General features: G+C 47.4%; 1 protein-coding gene across 3 annotated transcripts in view; it reads right to left on the bottom strand.

The window, feature by feature from the left end:
• The window catches only part of KAZN (kazrin, periplakin interacting protein), a 200,291-nt gene that overhangs the window by 52,461 nt on the left and 128,197 nt on the right, over positions 1–19,633 (bottom strand). The window lies entirely within an intron of this gene.

The raw sequence follows: 19,633 nt of genomic DNA on the forward strand, positions 1-19,633 counted from the left end.
CCTCAACAAAGGCGACCTGAGTATTGCTGCTGCTTGGCGCAGGCAGGGACCGCTGGCTCCCGGCTGAAAACTCTATTTTTTCCAGCTAAACACAATTTTTGTGGCTGGGGATGCAACCGACCTCCAGTCCCAGCACCACCGTGCCCTGGTTTCCCCGGCACAGATGCTCAAGCTGGCAGCGGGACGCAGCAGAGACGAGCAGAAAGGTATTTTTCCTCCCCACGGGCTACAAAAAACACGTGCCAGCAAGATGGACACAAGAAAACCCTGGAGTTTGGGAACATTGACTTGAAGAAATAAAACTAACAACGCACAGGCTGGGGAAGCTGCTGCTGAGGACCCATCCTGCTCCCCTCCCTCCACGAAGCACCCCGAGCTGAAGCTGCCCTTGAGAGCCGGGTGGTTTCATGGAGCAGCTCCATCAGCCACGTCTCCATCACCACGGTGAGAGCAGGGACTGACCAGGGTTACCGCCGGCACATCACACAGCCCAGGCGGGTCCCGTTTGATCGGCTCACGACCTAAAATCTTACGATTCACATGGATGATGATGGGCCATCACGCTACGACTCAGCCCACAGCGTTAGGAGGCTAGTGGGCAGGTCTTCTGATCAGCCTTGGTTAATGGCCAACGTGACGACGAAAGCAAAGGGTTTAGCTCTGTGGAACGCATCAATTCAGGGACGATGTTTGGCTACATTAAACACTTCTCTCCACGTTTGCCAACGCCCTTACATCCTATGCTCTGAACCAGACGCAAGCGATGCCGGCGCACGCATGTTCATCAACACGCCAACCCACGATGACACAAACCCCAAATTCAATCAATCCCTCTGCAAAGGACAAGCAGCGCGACAACAGCCAGGAGAAAGAAGGCAGAGGGGAACCCGCCGGCTGCGTGACCCATTTCTCAGCCCAGAAAAGAAGGGGGAACAGAGCTTCCCACTGATAAATAAGTATTTCCCTCAAGCCAGCAGATCCGCACAGAGTTGTGATTACTTCCAAGCAAGACCACGCAAGACTTCGCATAGGGCAAGCGTTCGGCCAGGCACGGAGCAGGATTTGGGATCGGGGGAGGATCGCTGGCGGCAGCGAGGACGAGCTGCCTGCTCTCGTGGGGGCGTTACAAAATCAAAGCGGTATTTTGCAGGCTCAGCACAGATCTTCCTTTCAGCACGAAACCCATAAACAACGGCTTAACAGGACTGAAATATGACAGTATTCAAAGGGGATGTCAGAAGGATTAATAGCCCGTCTCCTTCCAGCTCGGCTCAGATCGGAGAGCAAACGCCATACCGGACATGCAAAGTTTTACATCTTCCCCATTAAGCACAAGCCACCAGCGGCTCGGCAGGGGCTACGCTCTCTCCTCTCCACTGTCATGGTGAGGACACGTTACGGCTCCCGCTCGGCGTTGCCGACACTGGGAGAGGCAACGTGCCATCACGCAGTGATGGGCTTTGCTGCATGCCGGGCGGTTGGGAACGGGACAGCCATCAGTACTCTCTCTTTGGCACCTCGTCCCTGGAAAAGCATCAGCAAGGGCATTTTCGACCATGACCAAGGGAACCAAACAGGTAGGACGGTCATTAAGGAGAGCGAAAGCTCCTGAACGGGGAACTCCTCTTATTTGGACAGAGGGGAATGATTACATGGTGTTTGCCCAGACGCTAAATCAACACGAGGATCTAATAAGAAAGTCTGCTCTGAGGCACTGTAACATTAAACCACACCGAAAATAATGGAAACATGAAAAGAGCAAACAGACACCAAATGCCATCATGTTTCCTCTCCATTTGCCATGCAGAGCGAAGGCTGCGTGGCACCTCGGGAGGCTTGCTGGGACCTTTCGCTTAAACACGTAACCACGCGTGCGCCCACGTCCAACGCCGGTGAGCACCAGCCAGGAGATGTGCAAACCTCCAGCACCAAGGAGCCCACTCTTCTGTCTCATGAACGGCAGGTTTGGAACTTCACCCTCTTTTGGTGCGTTAATGTGCTTTTTTAAAATAGAAGCAAGCTCAGACAACTGCTCCTATTTTTATGGGCTGATCCACCTACGCGTCTGGCCAGAACTTGACGTTTCGAGACAACTTTTGGAAATTGCCAAGAAGTACCCCAGTGCTGCGCCACTGCTTGGTGCTAATTTACACGACATCAATATTTATACGTTTACTTTTCTTCAACAACCAACATTACTGCATTTCAAAGGATCTATATTTAAAGAACACGATGTCCTTATGGCAACACAGCTTTACATTTTAAACATCTGAGTCCCTCCGTATGCACTTGCACAGATGCACGCCGAGCCGTCGGAGATGCCCAAGAATTCCCATATTCTCTCCAAAACTGCAGCAGCTCCTCTCTGCCCCACCACCACCCCACATCCCAAACTCAGCCTCTGCCACCCATCCACAGCGACGGCCGCGTCTGCCCACCATCTCCTGGGATGGAAGAGCAATACCAGGATCACTGTACAAAACACTGGTTTGGAACAGCACCGGATTTACCATCTTCTGGACAAAGCCAGAAGGAAAAGCAATTTGGTGTTATGAAAATCAGTCGAGAGCATCACTGCCCATGAGATTGGACACACCGGTTTACCCTGATGCCAACTGTGGCTCTTTCTCTTTGCAAGCCCGTTATTTCTAAGCACCTGATATTTCAATAGAAATTCAATATTATCTCTTCATCCATGCTTTCTGCACTACCTTACCCACTAAGTGACAATGCAAAATTAGAAAGCATAATAATAAATCAGGATTAGGAATTAATAAACTGGGAATAAAACACCTTTATAAATCATTCCATGTTCCCTATGTGTGGGTGGGTCTAATTGCTAGAGAAGAACAAAAGATAAACCTCCTTTAGGTCAGTGCCATCGCCTTTCTTAGCAGAAAAACACCCTTGATGAATTACTAGCCATAGAAATAAGTCCAGAGGTTTGCAGGTTAAACGTGGAAGCACCAGAGAGAAATCAGGGTGCAACCCCCGTTGCTGTCCCCATCCGGCCCATTTCCCTGAGGGCTGGTTTATCCCTGTCCTCCTCTTTTTTCCCCCACCAACTTAAAAAAAATAAATACATCTTACTACCTGCAGTCTGCAAACCCGATCTCAACTCGTCTACAAGTTCCTCTAATAGGAGTAACACAAATAATGCAGAGGGGGAGAGAAAAGGATCAAGTGGAAAAAACAGATTTAGCAAGGAGGGAGGGAGCGCTCACTTGCTGTCCTCCCACAGCAGCACCCCACAGCTGCTCCATTCATAAATATTTCACCGATCAGAAACTGGCCTGCCAAATCCAAACAACTGCTTTGATGAAAAATATAAAAAGGCTTTTTCCATTAGTGCTTTTGATGTTCTTTGCATACGGAATAACGAATGCGGGAGATTCATCTTCTCCTCCTCCTCCATCCTCCCTCACTTCACTCTTCTATCCGGCAGAGCTGAGCACAGCCTCCCAAGTCCCAAGAAAAATCAGGATTTGCGCAGGGAGAAGGAGCAGAGCCGCTGGCCTGGTCATGTTTTCCACAGCATCTTCCCACTGCCCTGGCACTTTCCAACTCAGGAGGCAAGAAAATTGGGGTACCCACAGGTTTTGTGGACGCAGTTGGCATTCCACACTCTGTTTCCACCTGGCTGGACAATACTGAGCATCACGACTCTACCAGGAGTTGCTCAGCAGAAGGTGACCAGGAGTTTTAGAGCCTTTCAAAAGCATTTTACTGCAGACAGACATGCTAACACCGACCTCTGCCCGCACAGCACGACAAGCTCCAGCCCAGCTTCATGAGCTTTATTCCCCTCCACAGGCAGCAAGACGGGGTCTCCACCACCCTGTGATGGTGTCTGCCACACCCAGCACTACTATTTCAGTTACTAAGTGTTTTGTCCTGCAGTGATCATAGAATCACAGAATGGTTTGGGTTGGAAGGAACCCTCAAGACCACCTAGTTCTAACCCCCTTGCCATGGGCAGGGATACCTTCCGGATGCTCAAAGCCTCATCCAACCTGGCCTTGAACACTTCCAGGGATGGGGCAGCCACAACTTCTCTGGGCAACCTGTGCCAGTGCCTCACCACCCTCAAGAGTGAACAATTTCTTCCTTGGATCTAAATCTAAATCTCCCCTCTTTCAGTGTAAAGCCATTGTCCCTTGTCCTATCAGTGCACAACCTTGTCAAAAGTCCCTTTCCACCTTTCCCCTCAGTGATCAGGGGAAGCAGCCCCCCATGCCTTGAGCTGGGCTACCCTGAGCCCCACCTCAGGCATTTTTGGGGGGGCTCATTTAGGGGAATATCTCAAAGGAAAAAGGGGGGTCCAGAGGAGGCCACAAGGATGAGAGGGCTGGAGCACCTCTGCTCTGGAGACAGGCTGAGAGAGTTGGGGCTGTTCAGCCTGGAGAAGAGAAGGCTCCAGGGAGACATACCAGCAGCCTTCCAGTACTTAAAGGGGCTACAAGAAAGCTGGAGAGGGATCATCTAGTTCCAACTCCCCTGCCATGAGCAACCTGGTGTAGTGGAGGGTGTCCCTTCTCATGGCAGAAGGGTTGAAACTGGATGATCTTGAAGGTCCCTTCCAACCCAAACCATTCCACAATTCCACGATCCTCTGTACAGCACCAGAGAGCAAGCGATGCAGCGCAGATGGAAATGGAACTAGGGGAAAGCAGTACGTGACCTTCTCCCAGCCTCTTATTGCTCTCAGGAACTTAATAGCTCAACATTTATCTTAACTCAGCAGAGATGTGCTGGGGATAAAGTATCCATCTCCCGGCGTGCCAGCACCAGCGTTTCCACCCGCCGCTGCTGAGCTTTGAATTGCATCTTTTATCGTCTTTTTGCACTTCTGCTGTAACAGGGCATCCAAAGCAATTAAATCCAACCTATTTTTTTCCTACTTTTATTCCTTGAAGTGGAGCCTTCTTGTGTGGGGCAGAGATTACGGGGTTTGGACTGGATTTTGATTCACATTCGTTTTCTAGTAAGGACTCGACTACACTCATCTCCTCTTCTTCAAATGAAGCTTCCTGTGAGTTTGAGAAACTCAAGGAACATAAACGGGAAACGAGTTTAAAGGAAAACAAACTGATGCCTCACAGAATTTTTACAATAAGTCCTGGAAACACAGATAGCATTTTATGCGACTTGAAAGGGAACGATGTCTTATCAGAGAGAGTTTGCAGGAGAGTTATTGCCGCTCATTATTCATCCTCCTTTTTTGTATTAGAAACAATTAGGAAACCCTAAATTACGGCTTTGTGGCAGAGTGAACATGGCAGAAAACTCCCTGTGCTCAGGGATCGAGGGCTCCTGCCCCTTTGGGGACAGTGGGGCTCATTTTGGGGGTCCCTCACCCCGTTTTCTGCTCCATGATCCCAATGTGGGGGATGTATCTTGCTCTCTTTGGGGGATAACCCAGTTTCAGGTGGAGGACATCAGGGTGTTGGGCACTCTTCAGCTTTTTACCCGAAACAGTCTTCCAAACTGCCACCTTCCCATTAATGTGCCTTTGAGCACAAACCCTTCTCCACTAAAAGCCTTTCCATCTGAGCCCATGAGTCCTATCGATAGGTCTGTCTTTGGAGGGAGCATCGCTATAGGAGGGTGACAACTAGGAACTAAATTAATATTTATCCCGAAGGAGCCAAAACCGCTGCCAGGATGGCAACAGGTAGAGGGAAAACAGAGGGAATAGGTTGAGTATCTTTTTTTTCCTCCCCCAGAGATCTCAAAGAAATACAAGTAGGAAATTAAACCTGCTTGAATGCTTTTTTTATTACAGACCGAAGCACAGGTGTACCCAGGAGCAAAGACAATCCCCACCCCCAGCAACTTTGCATGAAAAAACATGGCACAGAGAAATAAAGTGACTTCTACAGCAAACGATCAGCAGGAATTGGAGCAGAGCAGTCTTTTCCAGCACTTTCCCCCCTATTTCTGGCCCTTAGCATCCCATACCCCCCACCCCTCTAACTGCAACAGAGCAATACGCTTCATTTTCTTCGCTTGCTTCAAAAGCCCATGTGATGCTGCACTTAAGAGTTGTGCAAGGGCACCATGGACTCATCAGAGAAATCGGCTGAAAAATAACCTGAGTATTTCCCACCCAAACTTCCATTTCCCAGAGGAATTTATGCTTTTTGAATTACGCCACCTTCTCCCAGAAACCAGGCCCCTCTGAAGGGCAAGGCTCAAGACGCTGCAGGGATGCAGGTTTTGAAACCATTCATTATGCAAATGGCTCATTCATTGCCGCTGAGCTGAAAGCAAGAATCCCAGGCATGCAAATAAAAATAAGCAGGGAGCAACGGCGAGCGAGTGCGTGATGGCATCTGCTGACTTGGGGAACACACAGCGCAGACCCGGCAGCTCATACTGGGAGAGTTTCAGATCCAAGGTTGAAATCCGTCTCCAACCAACACCTGGGCTCTGCAGGACCACGCGACTGGAGCATCTCCGGCGAGCTGGAAATCACACCAGTGTAACAGATCCTGCCGTAACCCTATTGATCCCCAAACCTGACTCACTGCAAGATGCTTGAGCTGAGAACGGCTGAAATTCAGTAATTCGGAGTCACTGGGCACTCGCAGACCGGCACAAGCGGGAGAGCCGAGGCACGAAGGGGTTACGGAGGATTTCATCGGCAGGGTAGGAACAGAGCCAAAACTGCAAAGCTTTCTCAAAAACCTTAATAAACATCCCAGTGCTGGGTGGGAACGAATGCTAATTAGCATCTGATAAAGATTCAGAGAGAGAATCTGGCTGGGAAAGGAGACAAAACTCAACATTAGCCATGCAGGCGGGAAATTTTAGGCAGGACTATCCTGGGAACAGCCTGCCTCCACGTTTCTCTTCTTCCAGTGCCTGGAAGCACAAGGAGAGTCGTGTGTACGATGCTCCACGGCCAAGGATGAGCCTTTGTCCTCCAGGAACTGAATCGTGTACAAACATTTCTGAGGCTCGGTGCCTTCCAGCTACCGAATCTAATTCGGGTCCAAGTCCTGGAAACGACCTGGCACGGGGTATCGCTGCGCGCTACAGCCATGGGAAATAATAAGGAATTGAGAAAGCAAAACAGAAACAGCGAGCTGAGTATTAAAGAACCTTTCAAGTTCAAACACGGGGGGAAAAAATGCGATACTGAGCCAGTTCAACGTCAGCAGCCAAGGTCAGACAGAAAAAGAAATCTCTGCAGATTTGCCTTTAACAAGCTACTGTTAGTACCATTATGTTAATGACATTAACACAGAACCATTACGTAAATTCTGATTTTTAAGCTCAGCATACCTATCACAAGGTAGTTTTAACGTAGAAGCAAAGTAAAACCAGCTTCTGCATCCACCTGGGCTTAGTGCCAGGTGGACCCAGCAATGAGGGAGCTTCCCAGCTGGCTCAATGCACAGAGTCCATCTGGACAGCACCCATGGCATTCATGTTCTCCTTCTGCATACAGATTTTGCTAATTTTTACATACTCCTATATCTTTAAACAGTTCAAGTTCAAAATATGATTAAAGTCTCATTGCAGTCTTTGCTGCCGAGTGACCGAAATGACAAGAGAGATCCCAGGAGGGCTACAGCATCTGGCCAAGTGTTCATCAACAGGCAGATTAATTGCTAAGACAGAAAGGTCCTGATACACAACCATCCGACAACAATCGGGTAATCAGTCATTATGTGTCTATTACTCAAAGTCCCGGAGCTGGCACGACACCCGTGTCCGGAGCCACATCAACCCGTGTGATGACAAATATTGCTAAACGTTTCCAGCCTCAAAACAGCCAAGCTCAGCAATTTCAGGCCCAGGAAACAAAAAGCATAAATTTACCTGGGCCCATAATTTCACAGCAACAGCTATATTACGTGAAGATAAAAAAAAAAAAAGGTTTCTATAATGGAGAGAGCGTTCCTCGCTTCAAACAAGAGCACAAGAAATAACGTCCACGCAACAATACGCCGATTGACTTCGCGTTTCAATGAGCATTCACATGCGCGGTCCTGCCCAGATGAAGGACAAGTGCTACGGGTAGAATGGGCTCCATTGAGGACAGCTAATTAGCTGTGTAAGCATATGCAAGATCGGGACCTAAATTTGTTCTCTGTCTCCTGGGACACTGATAACTCCTTTTTCTCGTCGTTGTGCCATGTGGATAAATAGCACAAGTCCAGGGCAATGCTGTAACCCCGGGCCATCATACAGCGTTTTCCTTGCAAATACATTAAGGTGGGGAAACAGTAGCTTGGGCGAAAGAAGAGCTTTTGTCCACAGTCTTATCACGGGTTATTGTCAGATCTGGAAGCAGGACTCATCTCTCCAGAGCTGCCATTAAACGATGCAAATACCCGGCCGTGCGTAATGCCACCAAAATATTTGCTGTGAAAAAACAGCGCGACGTTCGGATTACGGATCTGATTATCAGAAGTTGCATCCTGCAGGACAAGGCTCTGATTTCACTCATCTATCACACATATCACCACACCAGGAGTCTTATCACAGCCTTGATCCTGTGACTCTTATTTGCACCACGGAGCTTTGGCACAATCTGCTTTCATCCAGCTGGTCCCTTCAGCAGTGGCAACGAAGAACGGGAACAGCAGCTTAGGCTACGTGGGGTGTAGTGCTAGAGGAAACTAAACGTGGATCAAAACATGGGTAACCTCCACCAGATCCCTCTGAAACGTGGTTTTTGAAGAGGACAGAGGTGGACGTGGAGATGTTCTGAAAAAGCTGCCCATGTCTTTCAAAACATCAGCCCCAGCTGCGGCTGCTGGCTTCTCATCGCCAGCCAGAGCGCAAAGCAAATATCCCAAGGGAATAAAACTAACCTGGTGACTGAATAACGCCTCGGGCTCACCTAACGAGAGTGCCTTAGATTAAGTGGTGTTTGCAAAGAGCTCTGGAGATCCTTGCACGCAGAAGGAAAGGAAATGACTATCAAGGTCTTGATAGATCCCATCCCGGCTGGAATTATTGGCCAAGTTCCCAGTGGTTGCAGGAATGGGGGCTCAAACAGCTGCAGAGCAGAGAGTCAGTGATGATGAAGATGAAAAGGGCTTAGCAGACACTTTAGAGATGAGGTGTATTCTCCATCATCTCATGGAAAAGCTTCCGGTGGTGAGGCACTGGAACAGGTTGCTCAAAGAAGCTGTGGCTGCCCCATCCCTGGCAATGGTCAAGGCCAGGTTGGATGAGGCTTTGAGCAACCTGGTGTAGTGGAAAGTGTCCCTGCCCACGGCAGGGGGGTTGGAACTGGATGGTCTTTAAGCTCCCCTCCAACCCAAACCGTTCTGTGACTATGAAATAACCCAGCCCAGACACGATAGTGCCATGGCACTCGGTGGGGGCATCACTGCTTCTCCCGCAGAGCCGTGCAAAACGCTGCAACTCAGATCCCAGACCCTGTGCTAACCACAACTCTCTTTTCCACATCAGCACCCAAAAACTTCAAATCTGAGATGGTTAAAAGATAGAAACTGATTTCCAGTTCTGGCCTTTTTTTACAGGAATTGTCCCATTCCTATCTGCTTATGCTATTATTTATTAAAGGAAAAAGAAATAAGACTGAAACACGCAGAAACCAGATCGAGTTCTTGCTACACTTTATTCCTTCCTTAAGTTAAACATATAGTCATGAGAGTAAGATATTTGCTATGAGGAAATGAGCTGTTAAGTGATTTACAGTCTTGCTCTGTCTCCGTCTCAACAGCTCTGAGTCTTCTCCAAGTCCTATTTTTAGCAAGCTGTAAATTGGAGGCAATAAGGGAAAGGGTGGGAGCCAGGAGTTGAGAAATGTATAGCACAAGCTTCTCTTTTTCTCCATTATCCTAATGCACCTATACCTGCCATATCTAGGTACCGTATGGACAATTATGGTCAGCATTCTATTGCCTTTCCTGCTTAAAGCTGCCTTCTGGCATGAGATCAGCCTGTGCAGCCACAGCCCAAGAAGGAGCAGTGATGGGGAAAACGTCACTGGTTTTGGGTTGGTTTGTTGGGGGTTGATTTTTGTTTGTTTTGTGCTTTTTGGGGGGTTTGTTTATTAAATCATGGCCAAAACGACTCATTGCTGATGTGTACAAGGAACCCATATAGTGTATAGATACTGGACCAGACCAAAATCAGCTGGAGTAAGCAGAGGCTTTCTTTTTTTTTTCCCCAGGACAGCTCAAATGGAAACCTACACCTTCCACCCATTTCTCTTTCAATCTTTCAAGCATTCTTTCAATCACCTAGCTCCCCATTGACTATAAATTCAATAGAAGCGGTTGCCTTATTCACATTTTATTGGTCATTGCAGCTACAATTATCCTAATAATTCCCTTCAACAAGAACCAAGGTCCTCTACTGCAGAAACTTTTCTTTCCAGCACCTTCGCTTGCAAACGATTACAATAATTATTCTAACTCCCATACAGCACTTTCTATACAAGAGCTTTAAAAGCTTTAACAATGGAAAGTTATTACCAGTGCTTTAACAATAGAAAGTTATTACCAGCATCCTTATTTGTGAGAACGAGGCACAGAAAGATCAAACGAATTGCTGAAGATCATTCAGCAACTTGCTGGAAACGCCAGGAACAGAACTGTAATCTCCTGACCCTCCATCCAGCACTGATTTGGACAGGGAAAAGAAAAAGCATCCTTGAGGCACGTATAAAAAGGGAAAGGTCTATTTTAAAAAGTGCTGAAAATGAGCTTTTCCAAAAGAAAAGTAGCAGTGGTGGCATATGTCCTTATCAGGTTACGTGAAGTCTGAAAAAAAATCTTCAATTAATAGCTTAAATGATGCTATTAATTGCTGCACCGAGGGGAAATGGATAAAAGGAGAAGAGACAGGTCTTTCGGCTACCTTCTTTTCTCCATGGGGTATCCCAAAGGGGACACCCTCATAACCACATAGGACTCTACCCTGTGGTACTCTACCCTGGATGCCATATTTAAAGATTTAACTCTTCCCTCTCGCTCATCTTTCTTCTTCCCTTTGTTTTGGCCCCCGAAGTATCAAAAAAAACCCCAATATTCAAAAATCAACACATCCAAATTCAACAATGAATTTTGACCATCTCAGTCCATGTAATTTTGTTCTGAAGTACCGAATGTACACTAAGTCTTCATGAAGCTCTTCCCTCTCAGAAGTATTTTGAGACAATTTATTTAGAAGAAAGAGCAGACCTTAATCAGCAGAAGAACCATGGAGAGACAGAATATTTACACAAAGCCACATCCTCACACCAAACACACTGAAATCCTCCAAGGCAGCTATTAAGGAGATTGCCCAGCGGAAAGGAAATTCAGCAAACCAGATTATCTCTAACAGGCTTATCCACTGGAAAAAGAATCATCTGAGCAGCGATGAGATAGTTTTGAGAGACAATTAATGAAAGGTAGGGGAGAGGGGAGATTGTAATAGGGTGACAAAGAGTGAGAATCCATAAAACACAGATTGTCACAGCTGATCAGCTGTAAGGACGTTACACGACTCATTGTATAGCTGGAAGAGGAAAAGGGGCGTCAAGATGTTCAGAGCGCCTTGTGTCTACGGCTTTGCCAGGGGCACAACTGCTTTTATCTTTCTTTAATACGGCAAGAAGAAGAATTCCCCTGTTCAGTTGACAGCCATGAACTGGACCGAAAGTTTCCACTAGCAGCAACGCACCCTTCCTTACAGCCCAGCCCTGCTGCTCATGTCCATAGCTACGTCTCGCAGCAAAAGGAGACGAATTCTCCAAAACCTGATCCCAAATTTTTAAATTGATGGTGAACCTCCAACAAACCAAAAATGAGTGAAGGAATAAAGCTCATGGGATGGTCTTGGACTGGAAACCACAAGAGGTGGTTAAGGTCTTCCAACTCCTGCAGATTTCCAGGAGGAAACCACCACTCCTTGAGCTGGACCACAACGGCACGTGAACAGCACGGAGCTATTGCTCTATGTTTCATCGTTGCTGAGCTAAAAGGCCTTTCTCTTATGGGATTATTCTGTGTTATTTCCCAACCTGGACTTCTCTAAAGTCACTGACCTTAAGTCAGAGCTCAACAGCAGCCAAGACAGGTAGCCCTAAATATTTATGTCCCCCTCCCTTGCCTTGAACTTACCACTACTCCCATGTGCTCCTCAGCAGTAGAACCAGGCAGAAAATCAAGAAAATAATCCCAATGGGGAAAGGATGAGGGCTCCAGGCATGGGAAGATGTCCATGCCGTTAGCTCTGGCTGCAGATGGGATGAGCAGAGATAGACAGATTAAGGGATTTGCCTGAGCTAATGACATGGACATCCTTCCACTGACTGCGCTACACTTTGGACCAAATTCCTGTACAAAGAGCTGTACTCCAGAGCTATCAAGGAGCTTAATTCATTAGCATTTTTAAGCACTTTTAGATCCTTGAATGAAAGAGGCTATCAAAGTGCAAAGTCATTTTAATAACGATAACAGTCTAAGAATCACAAGTTGAATCCTTCAGTCCACAGCCTTACAGCACAAATAGTTTTGTAACACAAAGACGCCACGAAGTCCTAAGAGATATTAAAACTTCCTTTCAAAGACTTCTACTAGATGCTAGTTTTCTAGGATTCCCTTTAACTCAAGAAATTCTGATGGTAATTCTTAAGTCTCCATGCAGCGGGGCATGGACCCAAATGTAGTTTGGGAAAGCAAAAGGATGCCAAGCCCACTGCAGTCGCTGAAAGGCTCTCATCGGTGTCGGCAGACTCGACGTGCTTGGAATGCTGTGCCGGGACACTGACCGCAGGGGACCCACGCAGCCCTGAATTCCTCCCGTCGTCTTGGGAAGCAGAAAAACGCAGCTATCACGGGCTTTGACCGCACGGTCTTCCAAAATTATACAAAAGGAACGGCACAGAGGCAGGGCGAGAGGACACAAGGCAAGGAGCCTGGCACGACCGCGGGTCGGCCTCGCGCGCGGGTTATTTTTCTTCTTCAAAATAAAATCTCAAGCCTACAAAAACATTGGCAGCAGGCGCCGGAAGATGCACAGTGTACTCTTCTGTCGTTTCACTGGTGGAATAGACTTCATCCTGTTTCCTCTGGCCCTGGATCAAGCGGACTCCTCACAGGAATTTTCCATTATCCTGTGGCAAACATACCAGGGCAATCCGGTCGCTTAACCGACTTACACTCTGACCCCCTCCCCTTCAGCTGCAGCGAGACCGTGCATAGAGCACGAGCCATTTCTTGTACACCACACCAGTTCCAGCACTGCAGCCCAAGCAAAGGGGAGCTGGAAATCCTGGGCTGCCTTAGAGAACCGTGGTGGGGTGATGGAGCCATCACTGGTTCCCTCCACTCCACCTCTGCCTCCCAGCAGACCCTCCTGTCCCCCATTCCCAGTAGCTGAGCCCTGATTTATTTCCACAGCCCAACAGACTCAAAACCAAGGAAAACATGGAAATGCTTGGTATCACTTCACTGTTTTTGCTTTGGTCAATCCCTTTCATGCACTGCTTTTACATCAGTCTGCCAACTCATCTCCAAAGCCCATGCATCCATCCCACCGTCGCTCACAGCTGGATCTCCACGTGAAAGACATGGCAAGGGCCAAATTGACTCCCCGGTAACTTGAGGGAGAGCATCCCAACACCTTCAACTCCCGTTGTCAGGTGGAGGGGCTCTGGAAACACGTGCAAACACTACAACAGCTTTGTGGATACATCCAAGACCAACGAGTAACACAGGTTACCTTGAACTACCCAGAATCAGGAACCTCTTCTGCATCATGAGGTGCTGCAAAGGGTTTGCCCAAGGTGATAAACACACAGAGCTCATCCTGCCTTTCCCTATGTCGCATTTATTTGCTCAAGAAAAATGTTCAGCATCTCCTCATCCCTGCTCATTTCCAATGCGTTTTCTACTTTCCCCGGGGTCACAGGCAGCAACAGGCATCCCCGAGGCTTGTTCATGTTGGGAGCCATCTGCTAAACCAGAAAGGGTTGAAACGGTCTACAATAAAAACAAGCCACTGAAGAGCATTGTGGTTTCCTTGGTAGGGGTGACCAAGTGACAAAAAAAAATAATTAAAAAAACGTGTTTTACTCCCTGTTCCCAGAGATCTGGTCTTGAATAATGCGATGGCTCAGCTCCAACTACATAATCTCTTCTAGCAGCATGGTTCATATCATCTTGGAGTAGGCAGAAGGCTGCAACTCCAAAAACACATGCTTAATTACACTGCAGTGTATCAACTGCTTCACTCGGTCTAGTTTGCAGGGGACGGGGAATGCCGGGATGCCTCAACCCTACAGGGATCCGCACGTGAGTCATAACAGTCTGCGGGTGCCCGCTCCCTCCCCTCGGCCACCACACCCTTCGTTAAGCAGTCAGCAAACGAACTAAAAAAAAAAAAATCTTAATCCTGCAAACAGCTTCTGCATCACGAATAGAGAACGGCTCCGCTGTCGGCATTGCACGAGGGGGAGAGGAGAAACCGTCCCCCGGCTCTGTGCACAAAGCCCACATTGTCCCGCGCCGCAATTAACTCCAGGGGAGGAAAAAAAAAAAAAAGGAAAAAAGGCCAAGGCTTTCTATTTGTGAGGAGGCAAAGCTTTTCTAGGACACATCCAGCAAACGGCGGGTTCGTGCCCTGCGATGTTGCGAGATATTGCTTGTGCACCCCAAAACCTCACTCGGGGCAAGGAGCCCCGTGGCACCCAGTGCTGCACGTGCAGACAGGGACGTAATTTCAACGTACCAGCCCCAGCTCACACTCACTGGTGGTTTCTCGACGTAATGAGTTCTACAGGGGAAACGAGATGTGGTCCTTTCAAACCCTCTTTACAACTTGCCGGCGCCTTCCTCCCGCTGTAAGGGATGAAGTTGTCGGGAACGCTGTGAAACAAGTGCCACATCACCTCTTCGAAACCAAAACATCAAGGGACCACATCACGTCTTCAAATATTAATCTGTACTTACCAACTAATCAGCACTGACAAAAATAACTCATCTAATTATCAGAACACTACCACTCAAATAATGAATTATATGCCTTATTAAAAAGTATAATAGATTAGAGGACGTGAAACAATTGCAATTAGTAAAACAAGAAAGGCCGAGAAACAAAAAAAAACCCTACAAGTGTGATCTGAATTGTATAAATTCATCTTCCAAAATAGCAGCAGACACATCAAATGGCAGAAACATCTGAAGCCCACTGCAGTTTGATGAATACGATTTGCCTTAAAATTATTGAAAACTCCTTTGAAGATCTTGTCTCCAGTGCTCAGAACGCTGCTCTCTCCCTGACCCCCTCAGTCCGTCTCTCCTGCCCACACACCCCTTCGACACACAAAAATTTCTGGAAAAATCACGGAACGTTGCTCCAGCCACGAGCTCCTTGCAGCACACGCTCCCACACATATCCACAGGGACAATGTGATGTTTCCCCATTGCACGACTACTCACACCCACGCTGCTCTTGGGTGAAACACACCCAGGTACCCGTGTTTTACAGTAAACCTCTGCCCTTTGCTTATCTGCATGACCATCGTTACGGGCTCAACCTGCATACCTTTGCAGGGATCCTGTAACCAGGGCTGTTAACCATGTCGATTCTTTCCATCCTGATGCAGAACAAGGACCTGTTTAGTCTACAACCAATGCTCAAATGACCCTCAGCAGAAGCAGAGCAATCAAAATTGAGTTTTTTGAGTTTCCCCCTCCATAAGGGGTGGCTCTAGTCCTTCTAGAAGAGCTGCAGCATCTCAGGAGCACGGAGTAAAGGACGTCCTCTGTGTCCAGTGCCAGTACAAACCAAACAGGCTCCTCTGCCCACGTTCTCGAGTGCCTGTGAGCGCCCAACCTACTCCAACAGACATTGCTCCTCTGATCCCAGCTCAGACCCGGTCTTTTCCATCCACAGTCTGCAAGATCCTACGAGCCCTCAATCCCCTTCTCTCTGCAGTCTTCAAATATCAAGGGGTGGATAAGTCCCTTAGATGCTGTTAGCTCGGGTTTTTTCCAGAACTCCTTCTGTTACACCCTTTGCAATATTTAATTTCCAAGGGCTTTAATGTTCGACTGCAGTCCTGGCACTACTCAGACGTGGAATGGCAGCACACACTCCTAACTGCACCCCAGGGTACAGCACAAAAAGAAAACGTAGCACAAAACCATAAAAAACCTATAGCAAAATCAATCACAAAATATTTTAAAAATAAATAAAAGAAATCCAAAGCACTGAGTGCCTTTGAGATGGCATAATAGGACTTGAATCACAGTAATTGATCTTTAAAATAACATCCTCCTTCCGACCGAGAAGATGGTGAGTTTGCAAAATTCCTCTTCATTTTAAAACAGCCTTTTAATAACCTGAGAGCTGTTTGTGTCAATTGGGGTTATGACAAGGACAAATCAATTCACTCAGTGCCCCAAATTATTTTTACTTAGACAAGCCCTGAACAATTAACATCATTCCTTACAAACAGGTCCTCAAATTCCTCCCTCTGATAACCTGCACCAAGTTAGACGTTGGATGAAGAGTAAGAGGCTTTGGGTTTAACCTCCCCTCGCAGTGCTCAGTACGCTGTAACTCACTGTTGGCTTTGCTGCATTTTCCTCCTTACAGATACTCCACAGGTACCTTTACCAAAATTAAGCATCTTTGGTTTCTTTCATGAATACCCCCCCTCTAGCCTACTCCACCTCCAAAAAAAAGTAGCTTTCCCCTCCTCCAAAAAAGTTAAAATTTTCCACAAAAGTATTTTCTATCTGAGCTCACTTTTAGGGGAGAGTTTCAGCTAGAGACAAGTAGGAAGGTGAGAAACAAAACCCAAAAAACAGAGAGGAAGAGGTTATGCACTGGCAGGGTATATCAGTTTTCGCCACAGTCCCACAGCCCACTGTCCATACATACATTTATTTTAGAGCACCGAAGCTCACGGAACTGGCTGGGCACTTAGCATCTCCTGTAGGAATACCTGGATGGGTAGATCCTTCAAGAGAAACTATTCAGCTTTGAGCTCAGGGATTTTTGCATCATGCTAGAAAACCAAGCTTTTAAAAAACAAACTAAAAAAGGACACGTTTTCGTGGCTTGGAGTATGTACGAAGAGTGTTAGTGCACGGGGACGAGAGGAAAGGACTGGGAATGGGACTGGGAATGAAGTTAGGTACAAGCCAAGGTGAAGCCAAGTTGTTTGTTTTGAATACTAAACCCCACAGAAAAGAAATGCAAAACATGAAACAGCCCAAAGCCAACAGTGAAAAAAAAAAAAATAATCACATTGAGTCAGAGGATTTTTCCGAGGGTAAATGTTTGTTTTTATCCCAGTGCACTCAGGTCAGCTTGAATTTATGTTAATACCATCGATGGAGCGGCACCAAAATGCTCACACTTGACAACCTGTAGGGTTGGTTGGATTTTTTTTAAATATTAATTTGTCCTCCTGAGCATAAATACCCAGCACTCCCCGTTGCACCAGTACAGACCAGTATAACCCTGCAACACCTCCAACAACACTGCTTTGGCCACAATTAGTGGCAACTGCAGACGGCCCAACGCCCACGTTTACTCTAAAAAACATCTTCTCACTAAAACCTCATTCTTCACATTTTTGTCTGCTACTGCAAGCACAGCAGCATTCGCGTGCTGGTTTGCCACCCCGTGTCTACGTTTCTTGCCTCGCCCTGGTCTCCCCGCGTTAAATCTCCGAATGCTCACAACGCCAAGTTAATCATCGCTTCTGAATTTAATTAACGTGTCTTTTCTCCTGTCAACCAGAGCATCAATAAGAGTGAATAAATCAAAGGCACCATTGTACTCGGGAACACCAGATTTGTGAGGTTCCCCAGAGGACGGGGACACGCAAACCGAGGGATGAAATTCATTGAGACATAAACGCAGCATCTTCCTCCGTGACAGTCGGATACAATCATACTCCAGCGACGTGAGCATTACGTAGGGGTATCTGCTCAACAGAAACGCCACAAGACAATACAGAGCAACATGAAAACTGGCTGGCAATTCATTTCATACATCGCTTCTCCTTCTTCCTTCCGCTTGCTGCCACATCAGTACCATTTACTTTTGTTTCGTAAAAGCTCAGGTAGAAAACGCTACTGACGGGGCAGTACTTTTATTTATTTTAAATGGATAATGGAGACTCAAAATGGGGAACACTATTTGCCACACTCCAGACTATTACGAGTTTTTTGCTCCCTCCTATGACAACGAAGCGCCTTCCCATCACACCCTCCTGCGTGCACAACCCACAGCATTAATGAAACCATCAGGAGGTTGTGACGAAAACTGGAAACCAAAGCAATGCAACACACATAGCTAGCATCGACTTTGGACCAACCTCTCCAAACCAGCCCCACATCAGCAAGCCTTAGACCCTCACTCTCCACTGCAGATGTCTGGCACATCAACATCTGGAACCTGACCACCTGGTCCTGCACTTCACTAGATCCCACTGCCCAGAAGGGAGTTATCAGAAAACAACTTTGAAAAAAAAAAGCAACAAAACCAACTCAAAACAAACCTCGTCCCTGTGCAATCATGTGGTTTGGTTTTTATTTCACTTTTTCTTTCAGGTTAGTGCTGAGCAGTGTGGCTGAGCAGAACTTCCCATCTCTCAGAGCACCAGCAATGCAGAAAGCTCCTAGGGTGAGTCTATTTAAATGCTAATGAAAGAGGCAAGGTGAAGCATGAAGAGAAGCAGCAGGGCTTTTTGGATTCATTCACCCGACAGCACTGGCACCTCCTTACCACCTTCACGTGGAGGACCTGAAGGATCAATCAGAAAACACAAGGGTCCTGGATGTGGGTCACAACCCCAAAAGACCCAAGAAGATCTCAGCAGATGCTCTGGGTCACAAAGACTTGACAGAAGAAACGCTTCCCCAAGCAGGTCACAGATGTGTTGGGCAACGAGCAGCACTGGAACACCCTTGAAGAACCAACTCTGCTTCCAGGCGCTTCCAGACGTAATTTGACGCAAGCACTACAGCCTTCACCAAACGCAACCCTTAATTAAGCTGAAGCAGTGCCTCAGCAGAGATGCAGGCCAGAGATTAACGCTATGGGTGGGATCATCTCATCTGCTGCCCTGGCTCAGGCTACAGCTGGCGAGAAGAGACCAGCATCTCCCAAGGACCATCCATCTCCACCTGGGACGTTTAAAGTATCTGGGAAGAAACGTCCTGCGGAGGTACCAGTTCCTGCCCCACGACTGCACCGGGAACCCCATGAACCAGCCCGGACAAGACCCATACCTGTCCGAGGGCTCAGCTCGGGCGTGACGAGTCTGAGCGCGGGAGCCCTGCCAAGGTTCAAGTGCTTCGCAATTAACTTTCACAACAAACTAAAGCCTCAAGAGCTCTTAATCTCCAAATAAGTAGGAGACATGGGTCCACGCCAAGGCTTTTGCGCCCTCGTTTATTGACAAGGTGCTGATAAGGACCTCGCTGCTTTTCGTCTGTTCCCCAGTACGTCCATGCAACGGGAGCTCCGGTTATCAGCCTTCATTTCCATAGCAGGCTAACGAAGAAAGGCACGGTGTAGCCGCGCGACAGGTTAAAACACGGGGAAACATTTGCTTAGCAGTTCAACCTCATGCAAATAAGCTTAAGGGAAACGAGAGCAAAGATAAAAATTCCAGCGCAGGTACCATCCA

The sequence above is a fragment of the Tauraco erythrolophus genome, chromosome 23 (assembly GCF_009769465.1).
Source record: "Tauraco erythrolophus isolate bTauEry1 chromosome 23, bTauEry1.pri, whole genome shotgun sequence".
Lineage (NCBI taxonomy): Eukaryota > Metazoa > Chordata > Aves > Musophagiformes > Musophagidae > Tauraco > Tauraco erythrolophus.